This window comes from Mastomys coucha, unplaced genomic scaffold, assembly GCF_008632895.1.
Source record: "Mastomys coucha isolate ucsf_1 unplaced genomic scaffold, UCSF_Mcou_1 pScaffold22, whole genome shotgun sequence".
NCBI lineage: Eukaryota > Metazoa > Chordata > Mammalia > Rodentia > Muridae > Mastomys > Mastomys coucha.
In genome coordinates, this window is record NW_022196905.1 from 182898914 (window position 1) to 182923434 (window position 24521).

Genomic DNA, 24521 nt, shown 5'->3' on the forward strand with positions numbered 1-24521 from the left:
GACTAGTTAGAAACCAATAGAAATCTAAAGAGAATAAAAGAATTTAGAAATTAAGCTTAGTTTTAATTAGGAAACAATTACAAAAAAAAATTAATGTCAAAGGAAACTGTCTGTAAGGAGTCAGGCAAATGGAACTTCGTAAACAAAGACTAGGCTAGGTCGACTGAAAATCGCCAGCTTGTAATTTAACGAGTAGCCACTGGATGGCGAGTGTGGGCAAATATGTGAACATGTGGGAGCATGCGCACTGTTAAGGCCGCAAGGTCACTTGGGAAATGTAGTTTTTCGTAGAGTCACGCATGCGCACTCGTAAGGCCGCAAAGTCACTTGGGAAATGTAGTTCAAAGGGGCACCGGAGCGGCACCTGGGCGGCCATGTTGTCGGGGCCGCATGGCTGGGAGCTCAGGGAGCGGCAGGCCGGGCATGCCTGCCCCGCGTTGCCGCCGCACGCCTGCCCCGCGCCGCCTCCCAGCAGCCACGCCGCCGCCCGGGGCAGCATAGCAGCCTCTCTGCCAGGCCCCGGCCCTCCGCGCTCTAGACAGTCTCGAAGGGGGAACCCCGGTGTGGGCGAGGAGCGCGCTCCGGAACGCGGCCCCCCTCCAGGGTGGCGGCCGAGCCACGTGGTGGGCCGGGAAGCGGCGGCTGCCTAGCGCCCGGGCGGCTGCCCCAGCTGGGCAGTGTTGTACCGCGCCGCGCTCCGTGCCTGTGGGGGCCGCTGAGCGCTGCCCTAGTCGCCGCCCCGCAGTCGCCTTCTGCTGCCTGCAGCCACTACCAGTGGGCTCCCCGCTGACTGGCAGATCTGATGTCGGATACTTGTGCACTCTCTCGGGCCAGGCTGCCCTGCGCACGTTGTAATACAGCCACAAGGACAAGACTTTCTACACACACCACTCACACCACGATACGAAACTCACATGTAACATGGAAACACATAAACATATATTAGCAGCTCTGTGCACCGAGCTGCAAACTCAGGGGAAAAACTGCCTCTACCGCAGTCTAAATCTCTTGGACCCAAATCCGAGCACTCAGCCTGAACTGGCTGAACCCCTGAACCCCAGCTACGCCCGCTGGACACCTGGCAAGCCAGTCTCCTTGGCAGAAAAGCCTCCGCCGAGCTCTTGTCGACATCTTGGCGAAAAATCCTCGCCATCAAATCTAGTTAGAAATCAACTCAGCCCGGTTAAAGAGATCTAGGGGCCGCCTCATAATAAGACTGTAAGTGCATAACTTAAAACTTTCTAGAAGAATATTAGCCCATCTTAACTTCAACCCAGGGGCAAAACGCTTCGCTCTTACCCCTAATTCTTAGCCTCACATTGGGCGCCATCTGTTGGCTTCTAAAACCAACATGAAAAGGATTAAAAGAGTCCTACTTGAATTAGGAGTAAGATATGGACAGGAAAAGATTAAAGGAGATAGGCTAGCCATACTATACCGTGGCCACGTGGAAGAAGTTAAACATTAGACAACATGAGGTCTGGTCACTCAGTCATCTTCCATTTAAAGTTGATTCCTTTGTTCCCGCAACAGGTAAAATACTTGGGGCAGACCCCTCTCCCAAACTACGTCGGTATAACAGTCCAATCAGAAACTTCCTTCTTGCTCAATGCAGGTGGAGCTACTGAATGTAGCCGCTTCCCCAACGCTGCGTTACTGTCTAGGCTTTGGGGAGGGAGACCACAGGTGTCTACATCTGTCTGAGTCAGCTGCTGTGTGGAGCCTCTCAGAAGACAACCGTGCTAGCTAGACTCCTGTCTGCAAGCATAACAGAGTATCATTAATACTGTCAGTGATTAGTACTTGCCTATGGGATGGGTCTCAAGTCAGTCCAATTATTGGTTGGGATTCCTTCAGTCTCTGTTCTATCTTCTGTCCCTGCATTTCAAGTAGGCAAGATAAATTTTGTGTTGAAAGTTTTATGGGTAGGCTGGTGTCCCTGTAGCTCCAATGAGGTTCCAGCCTGGCTAGAGAAGGTGGCCTCTTCAGGTTCCATATCTCTACTTCTGTGATTCTCAGCTAAGGTCATCCCCATTGATTCCTAAGAGCCTCCCCTATTCCAGGTCTCTTGAACACCTCTAAGATGCCCCCACCCCCAGCAGCCGATTTCCATTCATTCTCTTGGCTGTTTGGCCATTCCTCATGTCCTCCCCGTACCTGATCTCAAACTCCCCCATTTGCCTCCTCATCCTTTCTCTCACTCCATTCTCTCCTTCCATCCGTGTCTTCTGACTATTTTATTCCCCTTTCTAAGTGAGATCCAAACATCCTGAATAGAGCTGTCCTTCTTGTTTATCTTCTTTTGTCTATGAAGTATAGCATGGGTATCCTGTAATTTATGACTGTACTCACTTATAAGTGAGTACATCCATGGATGTACTTTTGTGAGTGGGTTACTGTGGTGCCTGGTAGCTCGCTGCTGCAGCCTGAGTCTCTCTCTGCAGCTGAGGTCAGTGGTGGGGCTCTGACCTGGCCTGCAGGTCAAGTTATTCGGGGGAACGAGGAGGGTCACAACCTGTGAATAAAGAATGGGCGAGAGAGATGACAGGACTCAAGGAAGCATTGCTTGTCAAGAGCCATTTACTTAGTGGAGCTGAGCATATTTAAAGCAAAAGTCTTGGAGGGGAGGGGAAGAGGAAGGAGGTAGATGGAAGGTTACAAAATCTTCTGGGGTTGAGCTCAGGGGAGACAGGTGGGGAGGGGTTGGATTTCCGTGAATGTTCTTTTCTCAGGGCCAAGCCGGATCCTTGTGATTGTCAGGCAGGATGTTAATCTCAGGGTTCTCAATTATCTGGGGCAGGATGTTTATCTCAGGACTTTCATGGTTCCCAACAGGGTGCATTAGTCAAAAAGGAGGCAATGTATAAATGAGATATTTTATTATAGAAAAGAGAAAATAGGCCAGTCAAGTAGAGAGAAGGAAAGGGAGGAAGGAGAGGAGAAGAGGAGTGAGAGAGAGAGAGAGAAAGAAAGAGAGAGAGAGAGAGAGAGAGAGAGAGAGAGAGAGAGAGAGAGAGAGAAAGGAAAGAAAGGAAGCAAGAGAGCAAGAAGGCAAGAGAAGAGAACAAAGAGCAGGAAAAAGAGGAAAAGGTTAAGAGAGGAGACAAAGAACAAGAGAGGGAGGAGGGGTGAACCTCCACTTATATTGTATGGGGCGTGGCTACCTGTATTTGGAGTGAGGCATGTATGGCTGTGTTCAGATGTCTGGGGATAGGGTCCAGCTAGAATGATGGGAGCTTGGGGCATTGTCTGCCTGATAGGGCACACATCTCTTGCCTGGGCATCTGTGAGAGGTTGTGACTGAAACAGGAGCCAAAGACTTAGGAGTTATAGCCAAACTCCTTCTGCCCCCTGCAGGCAGAAACTGCCCACTAGGGCTCCAGAGCTCAAGGCCTACTCGACTGAGTCTAAGTGGCCTGATCAGACCACTGCCCTATAGGTTACCTCACTCAGGATGATAGTCTCAAGTTCTATCCAGTTGCCTTCAAAATTCATGGTGTCTTTGATTTTAATAGCTAAATAGTATTCCATTGTGTAGATGCACTGCATTTTCTATTTCCATTCTTCAGTTGAGGAACATCTAGGTTATTTCCAGTTTCTGGTTACTATGAATAAAGCTTCTATGAGCAAAGTTGAGCAAGTGTCTTTGTGGTATAGTGGAGCATCTTTTGGGTATATTCCCAGGAAAGGCATAGCTGGGTCTTCAGATAGAACTATTTTCAGTTTTCTGAGAAACTATCAAATTTATTTCCAAAGTGGTTATATAGTTTGCATTCCCATAGGCAATGGAAGAGGAAAACAGATATTCTAACTGACAGTTATGCTTAGATTTGTATTTATCAAGGAAACATGTCAGAAGAGTGACAATTGGAGATGAGTTTCTCTGGCAGTGTGACTCCTTATAAATATTATTTTCTTTAAATAGAAAAAAATTAAATAATAATATAACATGAATTTGAGTTCAAATATCCACCAATTTACCAATCTGTTTTCAGGACATTTTAGTAGCCTATCATCATCATTATCATGTTTGAGAATCATTTCCTCATTTGAGTAGAATTTAAAACGACCAATCCAACACATTTTAAAATTACATGGCCAGTGTTTTCTTCACTTTAATTCTTCTTCTTGCAAGAGAATTTTCCATTCTCAGCTTTGATTTTATTTTTTCCTTACTTTTCTGTGGTTTATGATGAAACTTCTATTCAGCACTCTCATATCTATGTTGCATGTTTCCCATGAGCTCTCCTCTCTCTCTCTCTCTCTCTCTCTCTCTCTCTCTCTCTCTCTCTCTCTCTCTCTTTCTCTCTCTCTCTCTCTCATATAAATTACCTGCCTTTCTTTAATCTCAGTATTGTCTGGTTGAGTTCTTTAGCATCTATGCCCGGCATTGCAATTATACCACACTTCGCCTTGAGTTGATAATTTCATGGCACTTCAGTCAGACCTGGGTGCTGACCAGATTCAGTTACACCTCCTTTTTATTCTGTGTTTGTGTCTTCAGTATGGTTATTAAATGTTGTTCTGTCCCTTGCAGGGAACTATTTAAAGCTGCAGGATTTCTTCTAAAGAGAATTTTGAAATGTTTAGCTATTTTACAGAAGATCTGATTGACTAAATCAATGATTTTTTTTTTAACTTGGAAAACTCCAATTCAAACTTTGGAATACAAAGTTCATGGGTTTTTTTTTTGGAGCACAAATGACCTTTTAATCTAGCATAGTGTCTTAAAGACATATGATCCTACCTTCTCACGAACATAAGTGGCTTATAGCCTAACATATGATACAAAGCTAAATTCAAGACAAAGTATCTAAGGATTTTAGACATTAGGTCCAAACTATGGTGAGATCAGACATATCTCCCTCCATTTGTCATATTTTTATGTAGCCTTTTTATTAATAATTCCCATTATAATAGTGAAGATTTATTTCCATGTTCTAACTTTTTGAAGAAATACGTATTTATCATAAAAGGTGCTAGAACTTTTTTATTTATAGTCCAAATGTAACAAAAGTGTTACATGTACAGTTCTCATGACATTTGGCTCAAAATAAACAGGGTTATAGTTCATTGGGATTTGTGACGGTTGATTAAAAATTGTCAACTGTATTGGATTTAGAATCACTGTAAGAACACACGTTTGCTTATGTCAGTGAGGGTCTTTTCAGAGATACTTAACTAAAGAGCAAAGAACCATTCTGAGTCTGGAGAGCATCATTGTATGGAAGAGGTTCTGGACAGAAGAAAAAAAGTTAAGTGAAGTGTCCTTTGTTAGGGCTATTACTGGTGGGATGAAGCACCATGACCATAATCATATTTGGAGGAAAGGATTTATTTGGCTTACATATCCAAAATCATAGCCCACTGAGAGAAGCATAAATAACAACTTGAACCAGAACAGAGGAACAACCTGGAGGAAGGAGCTGATAAAGAAGCCATGGAAAAATGCTTTTTACTACAGGTTTGTTCCTATGACTTACTCAGCCTGTTTTCTTATAAAGCCCAAAACCATTAGCTCAGAGGTACCCCCACCCACAATAGGCTGGGTCATCCCACATTAATAACTTATTAAGAAAATGTCTATAGTTAGAGTTGTATATAGACATGTTCTCAGTTAAGGTCCCCTCTTCTCAGATGACTCTAACTTGTGTCAAGCTAACATAAAATGAGGCAGTGCATGAAGTAACAATGTCATTCATCTCTGATTATGGATGCAGTGTGACTGGCAGCCTCATGCTCTTTCTGGGATGCCTTGACCACCATGATTAACAGTTCTGGCAAACTTTCAGCTAAAATGTTTTCTTCCTTCATCTGGCATATTGTCACAGCAGTGATAGAAAGTAACTAATATAAAGCTTTTCAAAAATTTGGGGGCAACTTTTATTTTCTTTTTGTGCAAACTTTTCCATCACTGCAAACTGACATGGAAATTTCTGGTACCTTTGGATACTCAGTTACGCCATGTGATTTTTTTTTCTGGAAACTGTCTTATAAGAGGTTGTTTTGCTATAACAGACACTTGACTGGATGTTTTGCTGAAGCAGACACATTATTTTTCTGGATGCTGCCTGGTGAAAGGTCATGTGATGTTTTGCTGGAGCAGAGGCTTGAGAGGACGTATGATGTTTGAAAAGGGTATTAAGTATGACCCAACAGTGTACAAAGTTCTACCATTGAGTTGCCCTGCTGCTCTTTGCTGGTCTTCCTTGGGCTTTGCTTATGCTAGGCTTTACTGACAATGCTAAGGCATTGGTTCAACTTGCCTCCTTCTCTGGTCATCACTTGTGAATTTATATAGAGGTACACACCAAAGAACTTCTTGTGATAGTCCAATGATTTCTTACTGCTTCTGCAGACTTGGGCCAATTGGTAGAGTCTCGTGTTTCTTCTGGATTGAACTGCCTTTGCTGATTCCTGAATGGTGTTTGTGAGTGGATCAAGCTATCACTGCTGATTTGTGATTTTATTGTGATTAGAGCAGTCTATGTCATCTTCTCATACTTCAGAGGGGTTTCTAGAGATAGCTTCACACTGAGCGCATCCATCCAGGAAAAGAAGTCCCCTAGAGCCATCTCACTTTTGCTTCCAAAGCTAATACAGGTGGAGATGTCTCCACTGTTGCTGCTTGGTTAAGAAGCAAAACACCACTGACCCAGATGCTTTTTAATGATCATTTCCATCTAATAGAGCATTTTCTAGTTGTAATTAAAATATATTGGAAATGTGTGAGGTTGCTTTAGAATTTTATTTTGGAAGAACAATAGAGGAATTCCTAACTTAGAAAACACTTCTATTTCAGGTCAGTCTGTTTCACCATGGTCATTGGTTGTCCATTTTCCAAGATACATATTTAAAGCATTTGGATACTGTTTACCTTGAGACCATCTTTGTGATCATACATACATACATATAAACATAGACATGAACATAGACATACATATATAACACACAGACACACATATTCATATACACACACTTAAGCATATATTTTGTAGAGGATGTATTACACATTACAGGATGATGATTTTAACAAGTACAGAACCACATTCTGACCCTAGAAAGAATTACCTGCTCTATGATGCAGAGACCTGATGAGTGAACAAAATGAATAGTACAGGCTGTTACATGTCAGCATCCTTACATGCCAGTCATGAGTGCTTGAATGGGTTTCCAAGATTAGACAACACATTCACTTGATGCATGTTTACACTCCATATGACCCAGATTTTAATCATGGCTAAAGTAGGATCTTATCATGGTTGTGACTCCAGCAAAGCATCTGATATGTGACTGCAATATTTGGGTGTGATCCTATACCATCAATAAAGGACTGTTTACACAAGGCCTTAGATTCATTCTTGTAACCATTTTACATAAGAATTTGCATGTTGGAGTCTGTAACTGAGGATGAATGAGAGTATTCTTTGTGTGTCCTGAAAGGGGATGGTATGCTCTTATTTTACAGGTAGTGAAAGTGCTGTGGTTAAATAGCATAATAATATGCTGAAACCAAACACATTATCATGCATTTTCTTTTTCCTCCTTTCATACAGGGTTTCTAGGAGAGTCTGAGAGGCAGAGTCTATAGTATAATGATGTATGCACCAAGTATTACTTGCTCCACAGTTAGCATGAGTTTGAGGTGACCTTGGAAAAGGTTGTGTGTCTTAGGGAATCTTCTCAGACTTATTAAAGACTTGCATAGCTATTATGAATCCTCTCTAAATACATGGATGCTGCCTTGTCCTAGATCCTAGACTCAACGTAATTGTCAACAGTAAGTACGCAAGCAAGCAATTTAATGGTGAAGCACTGTGGTCACCTACTAGCTAGAATAACTGCCCTTGTAACTGCTTTAAATTATAGATTTCAAACACTACTTAGACTAACACATATTTCTGGGACTCTGTATTTTTCTCCAAGTGCAAGCATGTTTTTTTTTTTTTTATTTCACCAAGTCAGTGGTTTGATTTGAGATCTGAGTCTCTAGTCCTCAAGTATCTTCAGATGGCTGAATTTGAGGAAAACGAAAACAACACTGCTGATTGACATAAACTGTACAAACCTGAAAATTCCTGGGCTCAATGAGGAGGCTCAGTTTCATAAACGCACTGAAAGTAAGTGCACATGGTATATTAAACACATTGATAAATTTGTCTCCTGATCTATGGTTGACTCCTTTCTAGGGACCAGAGTTCAAAGCCCTGTGGTACCTGAATCTTACTGTCAGGATCATCACAAAACAATGCTCAACGACTTCCAAGGTACAATAGTAAAACTTAAAATTTTAATGAGAAATGTAGTAGAATAAATCTATCCTAAGAACTGAATGTCAGTATAATATATGTTAAGAAAAGCTTGCACAGAATGTCTTAAAGTACTGGATGCATTGTTTTAACAGAAAGACTATGTCATAGATATATGTAGAAACTAAATCACCTATTTTCTTATTAGATGTTTGATACTAGAAACTTTACACTAATTGTACATGTTATCATAAAATTTTCTTTCACATTTTCATAGTTGTGGATTATTTAGCATTTTATTATCTTTTGTGATAAATAGTTACATCATGGTCCCAATCTATTTGGTAGTAATTATTTGTTTCTATATTCATTTTCATGGAGACAGTGACCACATTTTTATTAGGAAAGCATTCAAAGGTATTTTCTTAGCTAGACTAAAGGATTACATACAAAGAATGACCAATGAAAGCATTATCATCCATTTGTACATAATAGAAAATTTTCAACTGCTCAGACAACTTGGAATTCTTCCAGGAAGGAAATGAATCTTTGTTTTGCCAATTGTGATTTTGTGTTAGGGGAAGTCGGACAGTATAGAAATTATTGTTGGTCTATCTGGAATTACATTTCTCGCACTCTGAATGCTCATCCTTTTCAGGGACATCATGCTTGTACAAGTTTAGTTGGTAATAGTGTTTTGTGCCACAATAAATACTAGCTAAGGAGAGTTTATCACACTTTCTCTTTAGAGAACAGAATGAATGATCATCTACTGAAAAGATAACAAAGTAATTGAGAAAGAAACCTTTATTATTATTTTTCTTCCTTAACTCACAAAGAGAGCAAGAGCACAGTGGCTAAAAATTGTCTACCCAAAGGAAATATTAAAACAAACTTATGGGCCTGTCATTATTTGAATTCCTATAAATTTGAAACAGTAAATGCATTTATGAAATTAATACTGTACAGATTATTCATACTAAAATGATTATTAAAGAAAATAGAGAAAACACACACCAGAATAACATACATAATTGTTTCCTCAAATACTTGCCTTTCATTATACCCTTTAGATGAATTGATTATTGTTCAGTGCACAAAGGTGTTAGAATCTTTTTATAATAACCTGAAATGTTATAAGAAAACAGACTACATGAAACAGAACATACACTGAGTCCTGACACAAAGATAAATGAAAGACAGGATGATACTGAGAATCTACTATTGTAGAACACAGTGGTATTGGAGTGTGACTGGGTATTGACAGGAGGAAGTGGAAGGAGAACTTTGAGGAATTGCAATTGTATTCAAGGAGGTGGAAAGACTTTGAGGGCATAGCAGACATAGAGGGGATACATAAACCCACTGCCTATAGGGAGAAGTCTGATTTCCTACCTACAGGCTGAGCCAGCACAGGGTTCACCTAAAGAGAGTGGGCACAAGCTTCTGCTAGCATTTGCCTTGTCAGGAATTTTTTTTTTTTCATTTCATTAAAAAAATAGGATCAAGGTTTTTTGTTTTGGAATTTACTATAGTTTCTCCTCTCTTTTGTCAGAAGAGTTTATTGTTGCTAGCTAGCCAGCATAAAATTCTATTTTCAGGCATGTGTCTGGCATGAGCTCCATACACAATGAGGTCCAGTAGTAAGCAGCAACTAGTGGTCCAGTGCCTGATCCAAAATAGAAGAGTCGGGCTTTAAGGAGATATTTCTCTTGACTTCTTTTAAAATGCATTCTTTTTATTTTTATTATTTTGGAGAATTTTACACATTGGTTATATTTTGTTCATCCTCATCCATCTCCTCCCAGCACCTTTCCCCTTTCCATAACCACAAAACTTTGCTCCGTCATTTTTCTTAAATCCATCAAGTCCCACTAGTGATGCCTATATATGCATATGTGAGTGCCATCTACCAGGGAGAGTCAAATCCTACTAGGAACCACACCCTTAAGTCAATCAAATTCTCCCTCTTCTGGCAGCTATCAATTACCAATAACTCCTTGGCAAGACTTGGGCCTTCATGCCTTTCTCCTTTCCTCTGTCCTCAAATTTAGGCTGTCATGTGCTTGCACAGGTCAGTCATATGCTGTCATGACTGTTGAGTATGTATGTACAACTTCCCTGTTAGATCAAAAAAGCAATTTCTTTGTAGTCATTCATTGCCTCTGGATCTTTTGATTTGCATTCCTCCTTCCCTGTAAGAATTCCTGAGATTTTGGGGGATGAGGTACGATATAGGGTCGCCTTTAGGGCTGAGATACTTATTGTAGGTCTCTTTGTTAGTCAGCATCCCTTCAAATGGAAGCTTTTTAAATGAGGCTTGAGAGATGCCCTAATCTGTGGGTGTGAGAATAAATCATTTAGGAATATCTTCATTATTATGTTCATTTGGCAGAATAATAGCAGTAGGCTCACCCCTAAGGTACCTATCCATGTAGCTACTCATTCCTGCTCTTTTCTTCTTAAAAGTGGGGCCCATTGCCCAGGACAACTCTCATGCAACTCATCTAAAATAAAGGAGTCTACTTGGTGCCTACATAGAGCCTTCACTCCTATGCTCTAGTCTCCTAGGTTCTGAGAGGCACTTTGAAGTCATTGAAATAGAAACATGGACATCAAACCAGTCACAAAAACTTTGACCTATAATCTCTCCTGCCTGGAAGACATGCTGGGACAATAGTAATGGAGAACTTGTGGGAGTTGCCAACCAATGTCTGATTTGATTTAAGTCCCATTCCACAAGACAGAAACCATGCAAGAACCACAGCCTAGATGCCCCAGAAACTTATGGTAAAACCAAAAAGTACTGGCTTAAAAAAATGTATCAGTAAAATGACTTCTGATAATATTCTGCTATATTCATCGATCAGTGCCATATCCAGTTATCATCAGAGAAGCTTCCTCCTGCAGCAAATGGGAATAGATACAGAGACCCACAGACAGCCTTTACGCAAAAAGGAAGTCCTTTGAAAACACAACTCTAAATGAGATGTCCCAATATTGCTGATTGATAGGACAAACCTAATAAATAGTTTTGTTTATAAAATGAATAAAAAACAACAAACACTGATTCTAAAACATAATACCATGTACTAGAGATACTGCATTTTCTGTACATCTGTGGAGGGTCATTTGTATCAAACAGCAATATGTACTACCAATATGGTAAAGATTCTGCTAAAATTCCCTTTTCCTTGTGTTATTAATCACATTCTTCAGTGTTGTATGATCTTAAGTAAATTTAGTATGTTGTAAAGGTACACTGGGGCAAATAAAACTACTAGCTAAGGTCATTTAATTTTTCCCTTGTCAAACGTAAAGACTTTCCATGCAAAGGTATGACAAGGCTTCCATGATATATCCGCACAGTCTCAAATGTCCCTATGAAGTATTCACATTATTTTTCACACTATTTTTCAATAGGATTGTAGTAGTAATTAATTATTCACTTGATTCAGATCAACAGTGAGGAATGATACATAAAAACTATGTGTAACACCACTGGTTGTTAAAATGTAATGGTGGAGAAAATCAATTTTAATCAAATAATGCTACAATTACTTAAATAAAAGTTAAAAATGATAACTGATGGATGGTCTATATTGGCAATCCTAATGAGTTCTGAAATTTTTCTGAAAAGTTTTCTCAAGAGGATGACATATATATGAAAATCTGAAGCTTAGGGTCCAGGAAACACGGTTTGATGCTGAAGAAAGAGCCAAGGGCTAAATGCATTTAAACAGGAATTTAAGTATAAAAGCAGAATGGTCAGATTAGGCTTTGGAAATAGACATTTAGCAGGAATTTGGAGAATGGCCTGGGTGAGGGCTAAAGTGGAGACAGGATACCACCATGGGAGTAAGTCCAGGTAGGGGACAGAGTTTGGTTTATGTGATTAGACATACATACAGCAAATCATTATGGAGGCTCAATTTGCCAGGAACTGGCCAGGCAATTACACAATGGTAATGTAATGGAGGAAAATGATGCTGCTTTTAATTACAATTACATTAAGTGGACAAGAAACAACCAAATATCCAATATTCTAGTGTCTGTAAAAATTTAGAAAAATTAAAAAATGGCAATGAGATGGCTAAGACAGGACTAAAAATAACAAAATTGGGGCTATGCATGTATAAAGGTAATAATTAAATTTGATGGATTGATTAATTATAAATATGCAGTAATTGGGTAAAAGTTTGTGCGTATGTGTACCATTAAGAATAGGAATGATGCACCCATACTTTGGTCTTCCTTCTTATTGAGCTTCAAGTAGTCTGTTAACTGTATCCATTCCTCTTTTGAAGGACGTCTGGGTTGTTTCCATCTCCTGGCTATTATAAATTAGGCTGCTATGGACATAGTGGAACATGTGTCCTTATTACATGTTAGAGAATCTTCTGTGTATATGCCCAGGAGTGGTATAGCTGGGTCCTTTAGTAGTACTATATCCAATTTTCTGAGGAACTGCAAAACTGATTTCCAAAGGTGTTGTACCAGCTTGCATTCCAACCAGCAATGAAGGAGTGTTCGTCTTTCTCCACAACTTCCCCAGCATCTGCTGTCACCTGAGTTTTTTTATCTTAGCCTTTCTGACTGGTGTGAGGTGGAATCTCAGGCTTGTTTTGATTTGCATTTCCCTGATGACTAAGGATGTTGAACATTTCTTTAGGTGCTTCTTGGCCATTCGATATTCCTCAACTGAAAATTCTTTGTTTAGCTCTGAACCCCATTTTTAATAGGGTTATTTGGTTCTCTGGAGTCTAACTTCTTGAGTTCTTTGTATATATTGAATACTAGCCCTCTATCGGATGCCACCCAGAGACTGTCCCACCTGGGCATTCATCCCATATACAGTTATCAAACCCAGACCCTATTGTGGATGCCAAGAAGTACATGCTGAAAGGAGCCTGATATGGCTGTCTCCTGAGAGGCCCTGCCAGAGCCTTACAAATACAGAGGCAGATGTTAGCAGCCAACCATTGGACTGAGCGTGGAGTCCCTAACAGAGGAGTTAGAGAAGGGACTGAAGGAGTTGAAGGGGTTTGCACCTCCATATTAAGAACAATATCAACCAACCAGACCCCCCAGATCTTTCAGGCATTAAGCCATCAACAAAGGAGTACACACAGCTCCAGCTACATATGTAGCAGAGGATGGCCTTATGTAGCAGAGGATGGAAGGAGAGGCCCTTGGTCCTATGAAGACTCTAGAGTAGGGAAATCAAGGAAGGGGAAGTGGGAGTAGGTGGGTGGGTAGAGGAATACCCTCATAGAAACAGGGGGAGGGAGGATGTGATAGGGTGTTTCAGAGAGGGAGGGAAACTGGGAAAGAGGATAACATTTGAAATGTAAATAAAGAAAATAACCAATAAGAAATAAGAATGAATTTTATTGGAACTTTATTTTCAAGAGTGTGCATGATAAGGCTGGTTATTTTCCATAATACTCAACTCTCTGAGCATATGGAACCATCATTAACTCCTAATCTAGGGTACAGATGCTCAACTATAAACTAATCCATATGGACTTAGAAATGTACAATTTCTTTGCTAAAACAATTTATTAATTATAACTATATACTAATCAAATCATATTCAGAATTTAAAAATGATATACACAGTACTGATTGTGTTAACTATCTAGAGTACAGATAACATAAACACTACCTACCTAAGTTGAAATTTGAGAAATTGAAAGAAAACACAGGCTTACCGTGAATGGCAGACCACCGCAGTGTTTGAAAATGTACTCTTACAGACTTTTGTAGGAAGAGAAATGATCAAGGATTTTTGAAGAAAAATGTGTTTTGCTAACATATAAAGTACACAATTTTGTAGTATTTATTGTTCTGCAGGTTTCACAACTGTCTCATCTTACTCAGTAAGATTAAGGATTAATCATTCCCTTGAAACTCTGTGATCTCAATTGTAAAGTTTTTTTCCCTTCCTATTTGTACTTCTTGATGTATTCACAATAGTTTAGATTTGCTACTTAGAAGTCAGTTTGCCTATGCAAACCCTTAAGGTATATTAGACATGTTGTTCATTTGAGTAATGACATTAAGATATTTTACTTTATATTTTCATTTTAAAAATATGGCTCTTAAAGGGGTTTGCAGCCCCATGTAAGGAGCAACTGTCAACTGGCCTGACAGCCGCCCCCCCAAGTTCCTGGGGTCTAGACCACCAACCAAAGAGTACACATAGAGGGACCATGGCTCTGGCCACATATGTATCAGAAGATGGCCTTGTTGGACATCAGTGGAAGGAGAGGCCCTTGGACTCGAGGGTGTTTGATGCCCAGTGTAGGGGAATGCCAGGGAGGGAAGACAGGAGTGGGTAGGTGGGGGAGCACTCTCATAGAGGCAGGGGAAGGGGTATGGGATAGGAGGTTTCCAAAGGGGAGACCTGAAAGGGAGAAAACATTTGAAATGTAAATAAAGAAAATATCCAATTAAAAAAAAAAAAAGAATGAAGCTCTTGAGGCAGGTCACGCATAATGGTAGCACATTATATTGCAGAGGAATAAAATGAACAAAGGAATTATTCTCTCTTTATTGATGGACAGCCAAGGATTATGCATCAGTACTCAAACCATATTGTTTGCCAATGATTAAAACATTGAAAGAACTGCCAAATGTCTAGTGTTGGTGTTTAAAGAGCCATGATATCATAGTGTAGTAGTTTTTTTTCTTTTTTTAGTAAAAACTCTGTCTTAGTCAACAAAGTTAATCATTTGATACATTTCCATGTGCCAGATGCTCCCATTTAAGTTGGTTGTAGCTCAAGAAGACTGGTGAAAGAAATTTATGTTTAACTCAGTTGTCTTACAATTTGTGTATTTGTTATGAATGCAATGTTACTAAAACAGTATGGGTTTTAATTAGAAGGAAATAATTTGTTGATGAAGTCTATTCTCAGAGAGTAATAAAAGAAAACAAACCACTAACCAATCAAGAAACAAATCACAAGCAAAAGCAATCCATGCAGAAGATAAAAATTACACCATGTATGTAAAGGTAACATGGAAGAGTCCCAAGACAGGGATGTCTTAGTCTTTTGATCTGAAGATTCTTTATAAACACTATTAATTCAGGGAAATGATGTTGAAACTCATTCAATTTTAAGACATCCTTGACAAAATAATAATAATAAGTAATCATTGGAGATTTCTTTTAAAAGTCTATGTACAGTTAAATTGGTAAATCTGCACAACATTTAACATCTGGTATTGCTGTTATTACCATTATCTTCCATGATGTCAAGGGCAGATTTTATTTCTTTATTTTACAAATGAGCCAACCAAGGCACATACATCTTCATGAATTTATTTGTAGTTGACTCACTTGGGAAAAAGTTTTAAAATTATAGCAGTATTTGAAGTATTATTTGAAGTTGGTTTTACTATCATGATGTGGATGTCCCAGTCTCTTTTATGATCAGCTGAATGCCTGCATCTAAGTTCATGTATATGTTTTATTAGCAGAAGTATTGCATAGAATATCTCCAAAGGCTGTTTAACAGCTCATAAAGGGAGGAATTAAGTAACTATACTTTTCATGTTTGTCTTTGTTGGTGACTAAGTTTCATATGCCTACTTTGGGGTATAAAACAATCTTGCTCATGAGGCTCACATACTCAGACAGGGGTAGAGATGACCAGTCTTGTTTTACAATGAATTCATGAATCTGCTCTTTCAGCTTTAGAGTATAAAACTCCTGACTTCTAAATGAGAGAAAATCTTCAATGTTAAATTCACTAATATTTATATTTTTGTCTTATATGTAGATTACCTAATATCTCATGTGTTGGTTTCACAAGTGTGGATATAAACACAAACTTTATAAAAATATTAGTATCAGTAGAGCTGACTTTTTCTTTTATATTGAGTTTTGTACTATTTCAAACAAGTTTAAACTTAAATATATTTTGATCACATTCTTCCCTTCCTCCAAGTCATTCTAGACCCATTTCCACTCCCTACCCAAAAAATTTTTAGTTCTTCTCAAAAATATACAAAACGACAACAAATACAACAAAAGTCCCCAAACCAAAAAAACAAAATATAACTACATTAAACAAAACAAACTAAAATAAGCAAGAATCAAACAAACATACACAAATAACCAAATAAAAGCACACACACACACACACACACACACACACACACACACACCAAAATATCAAAGAAAGAAAGAAAGAGAGAGAGAAAGAAAGAAACAAGCAAACAAAAAACATGTATCGTCTATTGTAAGCTGGTTGACCACTGCGAACATGATGAGTCCTTCCTGGAGTAGTTGATGACCTAGTATCATTCCATTTGAGAAAACTGATTTTTCCCTATCCCAGCAGGTATAAATGGCAGTTCCATTTTTAACCTTTACCCTAGTGGTCAGGTTTTTATTCATTTATTCAATTCTTTAATGATAGTAAAATATAATAAAACAAATATTACATTGAAGTTGGAGAGGAGCCAAAAAGAAAGCACAAGAATCTGAGACCAATTAAGGAATATCATAAAATCACTAAAGTAGAAGCCATAATATACAAGCAGAGGATCCAGTGCAATCCCATGCAGGCCCTGTGCACACTACTTTAGTGTCTGTGAGTTCATAGGAACTCTGCTCATGTTGATTTCGTAGTCCCTCTTTCCTTGGTGTCCTCCATCCTTTCTGGCTCTTACACTCTTTCTGCCTCATCTTCCATGGGGTTCTCTGATCTCTGAGGGGAGGGAGGGATTTGATGGAGACATGCCATTTAGTGCTGAGTGTGCCAAGGTTTCTAACCTTCTGCATAGTAGCTTTCTGTGGATTTCCATGTTTGATCCAATCTGATGCAGGAGGAAGCTTATCTGATGCTGGCTGAAAAAAGCACTGATCTTAGTATAACAGAATATCATCAGGAATTATTTTATTCCTGTAACATTTTTTTCTGTAACTTTTTTTTTTTTAGTCAATAGCTTTTAGATTTATTGTAGATCCTACAATGGGATATCTAGTCTATTGTACTTGGTCACTCAAGCAGTTTTCTGTCTCATAGAGTGGGCATTGTGTGCATTAAGTCAAATTAGTTATGCGTTGGTTATTTCCACAAACTTTATTCCATTATTGCTCTTGTATATTTTAGGTTACAGTTTCGTTTGTTTGGCTTTTTTTATTGGGATTTTGTGTGTGTGTGTGTGTTTATTGTTTTTGTTTATTTGTCTTATGTTTGTTTGCAAAGAGAGAGAGAAATAAAGGGTGTGGATTTGGATGGGTATAAAGTTGGGAATATTTAAAAGGAGTTGAGATGGGAGAAACTATGATCAGACTATGTTACATGAAGAAAATTAATAAAAAAGAAAATTGTAGAAAAATTATATGAGAAATTTTACTATATAACTGTTAGATTTTGAAGAAATTTGATAGATTATTAAGTGTTAGAAATAATTATCCAGTCTCTTGATTAACTAACTTTTTATTAAACATACTAATGGAGGAAACAAAATGCATTTCAAACGTTTTGTTGTATATTTTTAATACTGAGGAACTGAAAAATTAAGAGGATTATAAATGTGTAAGGGGATGATAGACTAAGTATTTTTTAAAAAAGTTGAAAGATGAATTGGAATGGTAAATTTCTTTTTTAAAAATACTGACTACTGGATAGCAGATGTCCAGAAAATATTAGCTACTTTGAAAGTTAACTTAAAGTTAAGTTTATAAAATGAGAAAAAATTTGTTTGAAGGGGGAAAAGGTGAAGACAGATTTTCAAGAATTGGTATTTAATGGACATAAAGATGCGGCAAGAACTTTGTTACATTTTGAGGCATTTAAACATCAAGAAATGATGCAGAAGAGTTTTCATCCTTGTTCTGTCAGTAACTAGTCATGTGTCTGGTGGGTCCATGTGATGTGATTTTATTCCCCTCCCTGTCCACTCTCCAACTGTCCCACATCCCATACCTCCTCCCTGGTCCCATGACTCCAGGAGGATGCCCCCTTGCCCAATCCCCACCCCATCAGACCTCTAAACTCCCTGGGGCTTCCAGTCTCTTGAGGGTTAGATGTATCTTCTCTGACTAAACCCAGACCCTGCAGTCCTCTGCTGTATATGCGTTGGGGGCCTCCTATCAGCTGATGTATGCTGTCTGTTTGGTGGTTGAGAATCTGAGAGATCTCGTGTGTCCAGGTTAATAGAGACTACTGGTCCTCCTACCGGATCACCTTGCTCCTCAGCTTCTTCCAGCTTTCCCTTAATTCAACCACAGGTGTCAGCAACTTCTGTCCATTGGTCGGGTACAAATATCTGCATCTGACTCTTTCAGCTGCTTTTGGGGTTTTTCAGAGGGCAGTCATGATAGGTTCCTATTGATGAGTGCTCCATAGCCTCAGTAACAGTATCAGGTCTTGGGGCCTCCCCCTAAGCTGGATCCCATTTTGGGCCTGTCACTGGATCTTCTTTTCATCAGGCTCTTCTCCATTTCCATCCCTGCAGTTCTTTTAGACAGGAGCAATTATGGGTCAGAGTTTTGACAGTAGGATGGCAACTCCATCATCCCTCATTTGATGCCACGTCTTTCTGCTGGAGGTGGGTTCTATAAGTTCCCTTTTCCCAATATAGGGCATTTCTATCTAAGGTCCCTCTATTTGAGTCCAGAGAGTCTCTCACCTCCCAGGTCTCTGGTATATTCTGGAGGATCCTCCCAACCTCCTAGCTCCCAAGGTTGCATATTTCTCTTCTTTCTGAAGGCCTTCAGGGATTTCTGTCTTTTCCCCCCACCCAATACCTGATCATGTTCCTCTCTTTGCACCCACACCCCCTTTTCCTCCCAGGTCCCTCCCTCCCCCCTTGTTGTTGGTTTCTTCCCCCTTCCAAGTAGGACTGAGGCATCCTCACTTGGGCCCTTCAGCTAGATGACCTTTTTGATTTCTGTGGGCTGTATCTTGGGTATTTGGCACTTTTATTTTTTGGGGGGAGGCTAATATCCACTTATTAGTGTGTACATATTATGCATGTCCTTTTGTGTCTGAGTTACTTCACTTAGGATAAGATAGATAGATAGATAGATAGATAGATAGATAGATAGATAGATAGATAGATAGATAGGTAATCAGGACTCTACTGAAATTCTTCTCCCTAATGTTTTAGAACTTCCTAAACTTTGATTTAAGGACCTGACTCCATTGTTACATATTTCTTCTAATACCAAGAACAGAAAACAAAGAAGGAAAAAACTCACAGGCAAAACAGAAAATGCACGTATTTCAAGAGATAGAACACACATTTATATTATAAACACTCTATTCATTGTTAAGCATCCTTACATAGTGACTTTTTGTATTTTTTCCAGACCACTGCTCTTTATGATTCACTGAAATTGTCATTGTAAGTGGGAGAAAATTGTTTTCTTTGACTCAAATCCAGTTAATGAGAAACAGCATTATGAATCAAGGGCACAAAACCCCAGCTGAAACCGGAATTCTAAAAGTCCCAAAACTATGTTCCATCCTTTGATAATTCTGAAAAGTATTTTCAAAAGTTCTGTTCTTTGCATTTGCATCCAGTGAATTAATGACAGATAATCATGTAATTATCTACTCTTTAGAAAAATTACAACACAATGAAGTACATACAGGACAGACGTTAATAGCACTTCATTTCATGGTTCTCTGACACAAATACTCACAAAATATTTCAGGGTTTGTAGAAAGAAAAGTTGTAGCAATTAAAATGCTAAACTTGTAAGAAAAAATAGCATCTCTGTTCAAAGATGAGGACACTTTAGAAATTGTTTTACTTCAATTCCTATTAAAAGATCCCAAATGGACCAATTTCACACTAATGTCAAACCAAGACTATTTTATGGACAAACTTTGTAAAATGAAATGGAAGTGTATTGTCTGAGAACAGGAGATTTTCTGCAAAGGATCGGGGCAGGGACTCTTGAGGTGCATTGTTGGTAGCTATAAAAACTGAATTAAAAGTAACCAGAGGAAAATGTGAAAATCTGTAAAAAAAAAAAAAAAAAGAGGCATGCTCATGAAAAATTGATGTAAAATATAGTGTTTGTGTATTTTTTTAAAAAAATTGTTTTCTTCAAAGTAATGTTGTTTTGGGCCATTTAGCTAGGATTTGCTTGTATAATTTTTAAGGAAGTAGAAAGTGAAGTGTGCTGTTATACATAAGAATGCAAAGTTTAAGTGATGTAACTTGTATTATGGTGTCCAAAAGCATGTGGTTTGGAGATATGGTGGATTATTTCAATAATACAGACTAGCAGAACATATTTTCTTTTTACATGCTCACTGTAGTTTGGGGAAGTGGACCAGACTCTTGATTAGATTACTAGTGGTTAAAACACATTTCCAAAAACATGTCACCAAACTACCACTTAGCAGAATCTAAGAAGTATACAAATAGTTTTGGAATGCGTATAATTGGTGACCTGTGTCCAAATTATTTTGGAAACTGCTGCCTTTGTCATTCCTTCGTATGTTCTCACTATGAGCCAAAGAATATTTTTCCCCCAAAAGTACGTAAATTTACTTAGAAATGGGGGCAGGGCATGATTTTCATGTACATTATCTTTCAGCCATCACAAGACAATTTTCAAGATTATAGCATGAACTGATGTCACTATCAGTAGTGTTGATTCTCCTTCTCTCCCACTTTGATTTCTGTGTATGTGTGGGGTGTGTGTGTTTGTGTGTGTGTGTGTGTCTTTGTATGTGGTATATATACAGGGTATGTACAAATGTGTAAAAATTTGCACATGAGCCATGTGCATAGTGGCCAGAGGTTGACAATGAATGTAAGATTCAGCCAATCCCCTTCATTATTTTTGAGATGTTATCTCTAACTAGACTTGAACTTTATGGATTTGGCAAGACTTAATGGGCAATGAACAAAGCTCTGGGTATCTTCCTATCTTTCTCTTTTCAGAACTTGGATTATAGGTGAGCTTCATTATGCCTAACTAGTTCTGGGTGCCAGGGACCTGAACTCAGGTCCTTATCCTTCATGCCAGGCAATGACTATGCTCCATCCCCATCCACTTTGTATGGCAAATGACTGTGCTCCATCCCCATCCACTGTGTATGGCAATGACTGTGCTCCATCCCCATCCACTGTGTATGGCAATGACTGTGCTCCATCCCCATCCACTGTGTACGGCAATGACTGTGCTCCATCCCCATCCACTGTGTACGGCAATGACTATGCTCCATCCCCATCCACTTTGTACTAGCTCCTAGGAGCTTTTTGCTCCTATTTAACTACAACTTGATAGCCATTGACCAACTCTTCATACTTACCAGCCTATTCTCCCTATCTTTGCAGCCCCTGATAGAATTCTGTTGGTAATTTCTATGACACAAACTTTTCAGAATTCACATGTGAGTGAGCTCATGTGACAACTTTTATTGCTGTGTCTTACTGATTTCAGTTAGCATAATGATCCATAGGGCTTAAAATAGAGCTCAAAAGTAGATTACTTGTTTAGCATGTACAAAACTCTAGGCATACTTCCCTGTACTGCTAAAAATAAAACAGATCCAAAAAGCAAATGTTTAATAAAATTAATTTTCATTCATATTGTGATGAATAGTAGGGTTTCACACTCTTTGCAAGCAGAATAGTGTTGCATTGTACATATAAACCATGTTATTATCTATTAATACTGTTAATTAAATTTTTGTATACTGTCGTTAGTAATACAGGGTACATGAAATTTCAAATGAATCTTTTGACATGACTTCACTCAAATATAAAACAGGAGATAGCAAAACATTTAGAAAAGTAATGGTGATGAGGATCAAGGGGGACTCTAGATATTGCTGCTGGGCAAATGGTACTCACCAAAACCAGGAAATCACTTACAATCTCACATAAAAACCTATTGATTGTAGTATGTCTCCTCCTTCTTCTTCTTCTTCTTCTTCTTCTTCTTCTTCTTCTTCTTCTTCTTCTTCTTCTTCTTCTTCTTCTTCTTCTTCTTCTTCTTCTTCTAGTTCTTCTTCTTCTTCTTCTTCTTCTTCTTCTTCTTCTTCTTCTTCTTCTTCTTCTTCTTCTTCTTCCTCCTCCTCCTCCTCCTCTTTTCCTTCTCCTACTTCTTCTTCTTGGTATTACACAGGTGATATGAGAACCAAATATATATTCTCATAATTTTAATATATTAAGCATTTTGTACAACTCAAATGTCTACTAATAGAACAAAAGATTTAAAAGATGCTCCCTGAGATAATACAATATTGTATCCTAGGGATAAGATATAATCAGTTGATACATGCATGAACTCCAACTAAAAATCTGAAAAATATTTTCTAATGAAGAAAGCAAACACATACATATATATTCTAAAACAGGCAAAATGATAATTGTAGGGAGAAGAAGGATACTTACTTTCCAGGGACATAGGCAAACTTTCTGGGATTTTGTAAGGGGTTATATAACCATATATTTTATCAAATCTCATTTAACTGTATATTTTAATATGCCCACATTTTCATTTAAAGTGCATCTTTGGAAAGAAAAAATAGTAGCATTACACTTTATATTTCAAGCATTATTCAGTAAGGAGTTATTCTACAAGTAGAAGAGGTGAGAATCCAAGTGAGAACAGCTGAACTGTGAACTCAGTTTATTACAATCTCGATCAATATAACTCCTTTACCATAATGTTTTCTCACCTAAATGATAATCAGTAGGTTTTATTGTAAAATCAACATATTTCAAGACTAAAATTTTTAATTTTTCCTTTTTCATGTTTAAATGGTAAGTGTAAAAATACTTTGCTTCTTTTATATATAACTAATTAAAGGCTTAAAGACAATGCCACTCTTTCTGGAAGGATACTCCTGAACCTGCATCAGTAATATACCAAAGTACAAAATAAAATGTTTGAATGATTTAGGACTGTTACTCTAATACTATTCAAACACCCAGATTTTTGAGACCAGAGAAACTTTCTGGTCTCCATTTGTTAAAAGGTTACATAAGCCTAAGAGATACATATGCACACAAAGCACTTGGTGCACAAATGATGATCTGAATTAAATCCCTGTACCCATGATGGAAGGAGGGAACTCATTCCAGAGGTTTACCTATGGCTTTATACCTGCATCATGGTATGCTGCCATGCCCATTCATCTACTCCAGTAAAGTCTGCAGTGTCAGGCTTGAAGGCCTGATCATGGCCCAGAGGCTTATGGCTTCAAAGGGAGTTTGCCTCCTGGGTATTCAGTCAGTCACTGGCATCTCCTAACTCAGACATGTTCCAGATTAGTCTTTCTAATACTCAACATGCCTTCTTATTCAGGCATAAAGGTGCCCCAAGAAATGATTCATAAATAGTTAAAACTAAGAATAAACATTGTTCCCTGGCCAGAACAGCTGTAGTTAGCTTGGAATTTCTCACAAGGAAGCTGTCTTATCAGACAAGGTGTCCTCAGAGTTAGCAACAGAGGTCAGGCACTTTTGCTAACTGTAAACATAGTTAGAATTCTCAGAGCAGTCCCTCAGAAGACAGAATTGTTTTACATACCAGAGTAATTGAAGGGCTTCCCTCACTTAAGGGCATTCTCAGGAACTGCTAGATTGGAACTTCCTGGTGCTTGCCTCCAACAAACCCAGAGAATTAGCTTGGGACTGCCAAGATAGCCCCAGCGGGAAGAGCACCACTGTTCTTCTTCTTTGCACCTGGATGCCTGATCTTACCAACCTTGATGTGACTGTCACTTACCTACATGACTTCTGTCTTGCTGTCTGATCTTACTGACCTTGATGTGGACCTCACCTGCCTATGTGACTTTTGTCATTCGCCCTGTTTTCTGTTTAATATAGAAGCCTGGTTTTCACTTTGTGCACAGACTTATACATTTAGATTCGAGCTTCAAGCCTCATGCGGTCGGCGGCCCCCTGGGCCCAGAGCACTCGGGCCCAGGGGGTGCAGTGCCTGTCCAGAAGAGGTGGCTGCTTTACACCCGGTGTGTTTCAGGTGGCTGCTTTACACTCAGTGTGTTTCAGGTGGCCTCAGATGTACCTCAACTGCTGAGCTGCCAGATTTTTCTTTTCTCTTTTGTAATGACTGTAAAAGCCTGATGTCATTTTTGAGAAATACACTCAGACTTAACACTTCCTTGTGTCAACTCTGTCTGTCACTCGCTGAATTTTTTGCCCACCTGACCAGAACTCTCATCCAGGAGAACAAGAGGTCCCTGCAGTGAACCCAGTTTGTGGCAGTATGCTTGTATTCCTAAACATACACCTACATACATACACACACAACAGC